We start from the raw sequence: 10,339 nt of genomic DNA on the forward strand, positions 1-10,339 counted from the left end.
TTATGTGGCTTTTGCATTGTTTAAGTACACTTTTATACATAAATACACTGAATTAGGATTTTATATATTTATAATAAACAAAACATTGAATAAAAAATTACTACACGTCTGTATGTCTTCAAGATAAACTTTACAAATGTGCCTACAGGATAAAAGTTGTGCTCTAAGTATGTGATTACATGTGTAATGTTATGAGTTGGTGTCAGAAGGTTTTGTTAGCAGAAGCGATTCTTCTTTATAAAGTATAATAAAATGGTGCCTCACCTCCGCCCTCCTGCTCCAGAGATCATCAATCTCCTTGCTGAGGTACTGGGCGGGTTTCCTCGTGCAGCTGCGTCGAGGCGGGAAAAGTCCCGCGTCCAGTGTCCTTTTCAGTGTCCACACCCTTTTCCTCTCAGTCCTCCGCGTCCCAAACACTCTAACAAGTAACATGGTGAACTTCCACTACAAGTTATAGAAAAAATAAGCACAGAAATTCAAAGCCTCGAGCACCGCACATAGAAAATATTTAGAGCACAATAAAGTTGCTGTTAACACTGCGCCATCTTGCCGCCGCCCGTTACAGCACGAGGTGCGAGAAAGCGCGAAAACAAAATGGCGACGGTGGGCGGAGCTTCATTCAGTTACAGCAGGAAATGTGGGAAAGCGCGAAAACAAGATGGCGCCGGTGGGCGGAGCTTCATTCAGTTACAGCAGGAAATGTGGGAAAGCCCGAAAACAAGATGGCGTCGGCGAGTTAATAGAAAATAATAAGTATAATTTCTGTAATGTATCAATTAGTGATGTAGATAGTGATCATGTTTAGTAAACATGTTTTTATAAAATAAATTGAAAGCTGTTTAATAGAGAAACGCGATTTAAACAGCGTTAGCTCGCTAGCATTTTTGCTATTAGTGTAAACATAAGCACACATTAACTCGTGACAGTAAATTACAGATTTTTATTTTTTTTTTCTTATTTTTTGAACCTATTCATATGTTTTGGCTTTTTTTTTCGAATGCTTAATTAGAGATGTAGTGAAGCGGCGGGTTCATTTCCTGTTTGGACCGGAAGTAGATTCTGCACATGAGAAGATGCATGTGGCTCTGACGGAAGCTGCTGTTGATCGAAAGGTAATTTATTATTGTTACTACTCAATAGTATAGTTACTATTAATTACTATTAAGTATAAATGATCGTGGATCATTCTGGCTTGTTTGTTTAGTTTTTTAAGGTCTTGGCAGCTCGTTTTACAGTTAGAAAGCAGCTAGCACGCGATGCTAACGGCGCTAGCGGCATTGCAGTGGTTATCATTGTGTTTACAGACTGTATAGAGAGAATCGTGTGTGTGTGTGTGTGTGTGTGTGTGTGTGTGTGTGTTTAAAATGTATTTTATTTATTCAAATGTAAAAAAAAAAAAATTAAAGAGGGGGAGAGTGTGAATATTCAATAGACCATGTTTTTACCAAAATGTCAGTTGATGATTTAATTAAAGATCACTGGTTCATATCATACCAAAATCTGATTACCACAAGTGCAAAACTCAATATCCACTGAAATCAGACCGTCCTCTGTTTTGTCTGTCGCCCACAAACAGGTGAAGGAGGCGCTTTCTGGAGCGGAGCAGACGCCTCTACATAACCTGAAATCGGGAGACCGGGTGAAGTGAAGTGGTGAAGTACTTCAGAAGAAAGAGCCGGAACACCAAACGGTGGCTGGGGCCTTTCCAGGTGCTCCTGACAACGCAGACTGCTGTGAATGTCACAGAGAGAGCCACGTGGATTCACGCCAGCCGGTGCAAACGAGTGCCAGACCCGGAACAGGGGTTGATGGGAGACGGGGAAAGTGAGAACACTTCACATAGGAACTCTGGTGTCGCTGGACCTCGTGAGGTGGGAGAAGGGCGCCGTTTAGGTGCTTAAGTCGCACCTGCCCTTCAAGCACCAATAACGTCAAGAATAGGAAAGGTGTCACCAGACTAGATCTAGAACAAACAGGAGACCCGCTCCGATCCACCTGACGACACACAACCTGAGAAGGATACGTTAATTTAAGTAGTTAAGCGTTGAATTATGTTGTAACGAGTTTAGAATATTCACGATTATTGAAAACCCTTATGGGAAAGTTTGTGTCTGATGTTCCATTTCTCTGTTTCACCCTAAACTGTTTAGACATGTTTTATTTTTGCAGTTGTGTCTTATTGAATGATCAAATATTACAAAGAATAAAATTTGACTCTGGAGTTTGTCCATAAAGGACAAAAAGGAGGGAAATGTAATGGAAAACTTTTCATCATATTGAATTATACTTTGTGAATGTCATGTTTATCTGAAATGAGACTTTTCTCACGTTTTGAGTCCGACAACAGAAAACCCATATGTTGATTCCAGTCCTCAGTTTCATAGCAGCCGACACCTAATGAACTGTCACATGCATCAGTAAAGAACCCCCCCCCCCCACACGTTCGTTTTTCACCTAGTTTTCATATAACTACATGCTCTGAAACATTCTGTTCCAGCAAAAGGCGACTTGTATGAATATGCTCTATGAGCTGCACAGGGACGGGAGGGTGGGAGTGAAGAGTAATAAAAGCAGAGTGAAAGAAGAGGAGGTATCTCTTTCCTCACTCACATCTTGCAGAGTTTATTGCAGAGGATTCTCACATACACACACTGAAGGTCCCTGTCTCCAGAAGGTCCATCTTCTTCTGTAAAACAGTGAGAGACAGACAGAGAGAGAGACTTTTTGACTTTTAACATTCCTCTATTACACAGTTATGCAGTGTCCACCAAATCCTGTCCTGGAGACAGAACAGCTAAAATTACAAACAGAATTTGACTTATTGACGGCCAACCAGGCAGAATTTCTATTAAACCCACAAAAGCAGCTTACTGCTTACACGGAGAGCGAGCTGGCCGCCTTTTAGCATCTCAGCTTAGACATCAGTGTGCTGCCCAATTAATCCCGCAGGTATATGACTCCTCAAATAACCGTACTTCAGATCGGGTTAGTATAAATTCAGAGTTCGCTTCTTTTTATTCTAATCTTTACAGATCAGAAGGCTGTTCGGACGCTACTGCTATTCAGAGGTTTCTTTCTCAATTAAAAAAAGTTAAACCCAGATACAACCAGCGGCCTGGATGAACCTCTTAGCTTGGGGGAATTAACCGCTTGCATTTCAATTATTAAAATCAACAAGGCTCCTGGCCCTGACGGCTTCCCTGACCAATTTTATTTATTTATTTATTTATTTTAGGTTTTCTGGTCAGCTATTCCCCATATCATTAGAGCTATACAATTACTCACTTGAACCATTTTTTTTTATTTTTTTATTTTTTATCACGATCTCTGAACCAGGCTTTGAACTCATTTATTTTAAAGAAAGTCAAGGACCCTACACTCTGCGGCAGCTACAGAACAGTTAGCCTAATCAATAACGACGCTAAAGTACTAGCTAAAGTTTTGGCCAAACGCTAAGAGAATCATCATATCAGATGACCAAACTGGCTTTATACTGGGCCATCAGTTATCGTCCAATATACATAGACTTTTGAATGTTGTCTTTACGCCATCCCAGTCGTTAAGGTCAGAAATGGTCATCTCTCTCTCGATGCAGAGAAAGCTTTTGACCGAGTGGAGTGGGATTATTTATTTGTGGTTTTACAAGAATTTGGATTCAGATGCTGTATTCTTCTCCTTCGGCTTGTGTGAAGACTAACTTTCTCATGGCACCCATCAAGGGTGTCCGCTCTCCCTCTACTTTTTGCTTTGGCTATAGAGCCTCTTTTTATAGTCTTAAAATGGTCTTCAGTATTTACGGGTATTCTTAGAGGAGGAAGGGAACACCACGTGTCACTGTATGCAGACGATCTATTGCTTTATGTTTCAGATCCTCTTAAGTGTGTGGACAGTATACTGCGTCTATTGAATGAGTTTGGCTCTATTTCAGGATACAGGTTGAACCTGGCTAAAAGTGAGTGTTTAATGATTTGTTTCTGGATCACACACTTGTTTCATTCAATGATTTGCTAAGTAGGTTCAGTATCTCCAAATCGAATTTATTTAACTACACAATTTTGCTAAAGCATATTTTGCTACATTCCCCCAGCAGCCAAGGAAAACTTTAATTAAAGTAATATTTTCTCTTTCAAAGTCTGATAACCGTATTGCCTCTATCTATGATCTGCTTCGATCTTCACAGTCCTCTTCTCTTTTTGCGCTTAAAGGAGTCTGGGAGTGGGAGTTTGCGCTAAAACTGTGCTGTGAAATAATGTTTTAGCTCAAATTAACTCTGTCTGTATTTGTGCTCGTTTGAGTCTTATACAGTTTAAAGTAGTTCATTGAATTCATTTCACCAAAGCAAAATAAAAAAAAACTTTAACAGATAACATTCAAAATGTCTGTGTAATAGATGTTTGTTGTCCCCGGCAGATCATACTCATACATTTTACCCCTGTCTTAAACTGAACTCTTTCTGGTCTTATTTCTTTGACATATTGTCAAAAGCTCTTAATGTCTCTGTGAAACCCTGCCCAATTATTGCAATTTTTTAAGTATCTCCCGTTTATGTGGTTTATATAATAAGCGACATTACGATATTATTGCTTTTTCCTCACTAGTAGCCAGAAGACGAATACTGCTGAATACATTGGAAATCCCCATGCCCTCCTGCTAATTTCTCTTGGTTAAAGGAGTTCATGTCTTTTCTACATTTGGAAAAAATAAAACACAACTAGAGACTCTGTTAACTTATTTTACAAAATCTGGAATCCGATGATTTCCTTTGTTAAGACCTTCAGAGGAAATGGAACGTAAAAGAGAGGCTTTTTTATTTTCCTTTTCTTTTTCTTTCCTTTTTTTTCATCTCGCGTGAGCACGCATACGGTGGACCAGAAAAAACCCTGAGCATAAATAAAATAAATCCGTGCACGCGTTCAAACACAATATGGTCAAAAGTATTCGGACACCGACTGTGTTTTCACCCCACACATGCGTAATTCTTCACCAAACATAAACTGGAGGCTGTACAGGACATTTTCAACGAAGATTTTCCCTTTATTTAACTTTACTACATGATCCAAACCTGTTCCAGAATATCAATGCTCCTGTGCACAGTTACATGGAGATCTTCCTGCTATAAAGCTCTGACCCTCAACCCTTGAGGGAATCTCCACAAATCTCCATAATCTAGTGAAACATCTTCCCAGAAGACTTTGTAGATTATTATAAGAGTAAACGGGGATCAATGTGGAAGACTAAATCTAGACTTTTCTCTGTTCTATAGATGGGCAGTATACATAGGGGTACAGTATGCTCTAGAAAGTAGTCTTCACAGATCTTGTGCACATACTAAATTTCCAAATTAACATATTTGCTTGTGCATACATCACATGACACTGTCTGTAGATGTCCCTATCATCAGACAAGTCAGCAGATATATAATGCACCATATATTGTTATAGAATGGACTAGAAGGACAATACCAGAGAGTGAAAAGTCATGAAATAAAAGTTTCCTGTTCTAATTACTCCTGTTGATCTTGATCTTCTTCTTTTTTGCATGTATTTAATATCTAAAATCATAATCTAATCTAATCCATATTGAGAATAAATCCTTCATAGCCTTTGAAGACCTGCACTAGTGTTTGTTTTTATGTATTTAAAAAAAATGTTCTATAAATCGTAAGTCGTGTTGTATAAGGGCTTCTTTTAGATGTCGTAAATGTAAATGAACACAAAGTTCCAAAAGAAACACACAGCAATCTTATGGTTAAGTGTCCAAAAACTTTTGGCCTAATAAGAAACATTTTAGCGACATAAATGTGTGTACATTATTTTGGGCAGTAGTTTGTATTATTTTTTTGTTTGTTTGTTTGTTTGTTTATTTATTTATTTATTCAAGCAATTTTTGTCCTCCATAATTACACACCTTTCAGTTCCCACCTGATGATGCAGTCAAAGAAAAAACAGTGAAACATGACGCATTAACTGAGTAACACTGGTGATTACTGGTGATCGCACTGGTTTCTGAAAGGAGCCTCGTGCATTTGTAAAATGTAATTAGTTGTAATTCTGGCTGTGTAACGACCAGCACAACATCTAACACTGCACAGTAATTAGACAATTAGTTTGGAAAAAAAATGTCCGGGAGTCTGTTTTTTATGCAAATACGAACCTACAATCCAGTTTTTTATTAATATTTCAATGCCATACAATTAATCCATTTATTGATCTTTTAAAATACTTTTTCTTATCCTATACTGTGTCCCAGGCAGAGGTGGAAAGTAACCAATTATATTTACTCACATTATTGTAATTTAGTCGGGTTTTTTTTTAGTGCACTTCTACTTTTTAAATCTGTAAATTGTAAACTGTGAGAGACATAATCTAAAAAAAAAAAAAAAACCAGAAATCACAATGTATGAATTTTAAACTATTTATTTGTTTGATGTCTCTCACAGTGGACATGCACCTACGATGACAATTTCAGACCCCTCCATGATTTTAAAGTGGAAGAACTTGCACACACACACTCACTGTATATATATATATATATAAATATGTGTGTGTGTGTGTGTGTGTGTGTGTGTGTGTGTATAGCTGGCCAAATGTATAGGAGACAGCATTAAAATTTTGCATCACTGGGACTTTCCTATCAGCATGTGTTCTTTCCAGAGAACTGGTGAACACATATTGTAGTCTGTGGGGCACAATTCTGTGTATCTGTGTGCGTGAATGAAGGGTCTGTTCAGTCAGAAGGGTTTGATTGAATGTTTATAAAATATAAAAACATATATACATTTAAAACATTAAATTTAAAATAATAACAACAAGAACAATAAATAAAAAAAAACTACAAAAGAACACTAAAACATTTAACAAAAAAAAATCAAAAAATAATTGTGGAGGCCAGGTCCATGGAACAGCAACCTAGAATAAAACCATGCAGATGTTAGTTATGATGCAAAAACAAAACCGAAATCGTTACTTTTTATTTTTATTCTCAAAATACTTCAACTTACTGCAACATAAAGCATTTTGTCGTTGACTTAAAGGTATTCAGCATGAGAAATTATATTCTAACTACAGAACAACTTACAGTAAAAATCGTAATTACAGAACAAAGTTTTAAAACAATCACAATACTAACTAATGTTTGGAAAAAGTTTAATTACAGTAATTAGAACAGGAATGGTTTACATTATGAACTTTGAGCAACTTACATTAACGAGAGGACCGGCCTCCGCCTCTGAAGTCCTGCTTCAGGATGAGCTGGAGAAGTCTGAGAAAGATGAGGTGGAGAAGTCTGAGAAAGATGAGGTGGAGGAGTCTGAGAAGGATGGGGTGGAGAAGTCTGAGAAAGATGAGGTGGGGGGGTCCGGACTGTTCCCAGAGGGTGGGGCATCTAAATACATATAATAAATACAAATGAAAAGTAGAATATAATATAACTATAAGGTATAAAATATAGGGATAAAAATATATATTGTTATATTATATTGTGTGTGTATATTATATATATATATATATATATATATATATATATATATATATATATATATATATATATATATATATATTTATATATTTATATATATATACAATCACACACACACGTGAGTGTGTGTCTGTGTGTATTACCTCTATGTATGACGATCACTTCTGAAAAAGACAATAAATGTAAAAAAAGAAGTTAAAATTATTATATGTACTGTCATTATATGTGTGTGTCTGTAGGTGTGTGAGTGAGTGTGTAAGTGTGTGTCTTACCTTTTAAATGCAGTCATCTCTGAAATAAAAACCAAAAATGTACAAAAAGAGGTTACAATTATTATATATACTGACATTATAATATGTGTGTCTGTAGGTGTGTGTGTGTATTTGAGTGTGTGTGTGTGTGTATTACCTCTAGTTATCTCCACCGATTCTGAAATAAAAACATGAAATGTAAAAAAGTTAAAAGAAGTTAAAATTATTATATGTACTGTCATTAGAATATGTGTCTGTAGGTGTGTGTGTGTGTGTGTGTGTGTGTGTGTGTGTGTGTATTACCTTTAATTTTCTCCTCAATTGTCTTCACATGTTTAATGGCTGAAATAAAAACACAATAAATGTTATACAATTTAAAAAGAAGTTAAAATAATTATATTGCGTTAATATGCGTGTGTTTGTCAGTAGATGTGTGTGTGTATGTGAGATTGAGTGTGTGTGTGTGTGTGTTTTAAAAGTGTGTATGTGTGTTTGAGTGTTTGTTGTTATTACCTCTCGCTTGTTTAACGGCTGAAATAAAAGTGTGTATGTGTGTAAATGTTTGTGTGTCTTTCCTATCCAAAACATAAATACTGGAAGAAAACACAATAAATGTTATATAATTTGAAAATAAGTTCAAATTATTATATCTACTATCATTAAAATGTGTGTTAGTAGATGTGTGTGTGTGTATGAGTGTGTGAGTGTCTGTATGAATTGTGAGTGACTGAGTGTGTGAGTGAGTGTGTGTGTGTGTCTGTAGGAATGTGTGAGTGACTGAGTGTGTGTGTGTGTGTGTGTGTATCTGTGTGAGTGAGTGTGTGTGTGAGTGTGTGTGTGAGTGTCTGTATGTTTGTGAGTGTGTGTGTATCTGTGTGAGTGTCTGTATGTATGTGAGTTAGTGTGTGTGAGTGTGAGATTGTGTGTATATATGTATGTATGTGTATATGTGTGTGTGTGTGTGTGTGTGTTTTTCTTACTTGCATATATTACATGGCAGATTTCAATCACGTTGTGTACTAAAGAAAAAAAGATATAGACACGTATTAATTATCAAGCTTAACAACACATTCAAGTCATTATAGTGACTGTCTTAATTGTGTGTGTGCTGAGAGTATTCTGAGTGTGTGTGCATTTGTATATGTGTGTGTCTGTGTGTTTGTATATGTGTGTGTGTCTTTTACCCATATTTAAGATCGTATCTGTGGAAGAAAAAAAATGTTTCATGAAGAACAACAAAATCAACAACACATTCATGTCATTATATTTACTCTCAGTATAGTGTGTGTGTGTGTGTTTTCTAAAGGGTGTGTGTAAATATTTTTTTTAACTAAGATCAATAAGTTGAACAACACGTTCATGTCATTATAGTGACTGTCAGTATAGTGTGTGTGTGTGTGTAAGTAAAAGTGTGTGTAATTGAAAGTGTGTGTGTGTGTGTGTGTGAGAGAGTGTGTGTAGGTGAGAGTGTGAGTGTTTATGTGTCAGCATGTGTGTCAGTGTGTGTGTGAATCTTACCCATGTTTTCTTTTTCTCTTCTTCTTGTATTCACTGACAAAAAAAAACACAAAAAACTGTTATAAAACATGTTTGACATTATGTTGACATTCATTACACAGTGTGTGTGTGTGTGTGTGTGTGTGTGTGTGTGTGTGTGTGTGTGTGAGAGAGATCAGAGTGAATTGAGACAAGGCCGGAGTGAGCCTGTATTAGTGTGAAATGAGACGAGGCCGGAGTGAGCCTGGATTAGTGTGAAATGTGATGAGGCCGGAGTGAGGCGTATTAGTGTGAATTGAGACGAGACTGGAGTGAGCCTGTATTAGTGCACTTCAGAGAACTCAGTTCAGACTTTAACTAAAAATCAGTCTCACACACACTTCAACACAACAGTATTTACACATTTTCCTTCATTTTTACCTCAAATAATCCCAAATATTCTCCTACACAACACTATGTAGTGCACTAAACATAGTGTATGAGACACTACACAAAATAAAATCCTTTTACAGAGAAATGTAGAGAAATAACACATATTTAGTTCAGACACTTATACAGTACAAAAGCCCTGACTTTCCTGATCACCGGTCCGTGAAAAAACTGTCGAACATTAAACCGGTCCGTGAAAAAAAAAAGGTTGGGGACCACCGATTTAGAGCATATATTCAAATTTAAATGTACAGTTTTGATGTATTTTATTTTATAATTTTTTTATTATATAAAATATATTAATTAGTGGTTAAATATAATAGGGGTTCTCTGGTGGTCTAGTGGTTAGGATTCGGCGCTCTGACCGCTGCAGCCCGGGTTCGAGTCCCGGTCAGAGAACCAAACCCAGCCATTAGGGTTTTACAATCCAGTGCACTCTTAGTGCCGGTCCCAAGCCCGAATAAATAATCATTATTATTATTATTATTATTATTATTATTTTCACCGTATAAAGTGCACTTCAACATCGAGTCATTTAGGACTCCTACGAGTTTCCTTTAACGACGCCGGTACAGAGTTAAAGAAGCTCCAAAAACTATAATTAAATCACGTTCTACACTAAAATAAGTGTAAATTAACATCAATAATTCATATTAACTCCAGAATCTTAAAGAAATATAAGAGAA

At 36.6% G+C, this 10,339-nt stretch overlaps 1 long non-coding RNA gene and 1 other non-coding gene across 2 annotated transcripts; one reads left to right on the forward strand and one right to left on the reverse strand.

Moving 5' to 3' along the window:
- Positions 1–6,535: 6,535 nt before the first annotated feature.
- On the reverse strand, positions 6,536–8,071 carry LOC124378480. Its single transcript, XR_006924239.1, has 5 exons — positions 8,031–8,071; positions 7,885–7,905; positions 7,749–7,767; positions 7,620–7,640; positions 6,536–7,383 (listed from the first exon to the last, which is right to left on the reverse strand). It is a non-coding gene; the product is annotated as an uncharacterized LOC124378480 (long non-coding RNA).
- Positions 8,072–9,980: 1,909 nt separating this feature from the next.
- trnaq-cug lies at positions 9,981–10,052 on the forward strand. Its single transcript has one exon. It is a non-coding gene; the product is annotated as a tRNA-Gln (tRNA).
- The last annotated feature ends 287 nt before the right edge of the window (positions 10,053–10,339 follow it).

This window comes from Silurus meridionalis, chromosome 24, assembly GCF_014805685.1.
Source record: "Silurus meridionalis isolate SWU-2019-XX chromosome 24, ASM1480568v1, whole genome shotgun sequence".
Classification (NCBI taxonomy): Eukaryota; Metazoa; Chordata; class Actinopteri; order Siluriformes; family Siluridae; genus Silurus; species Silurus meridionalis.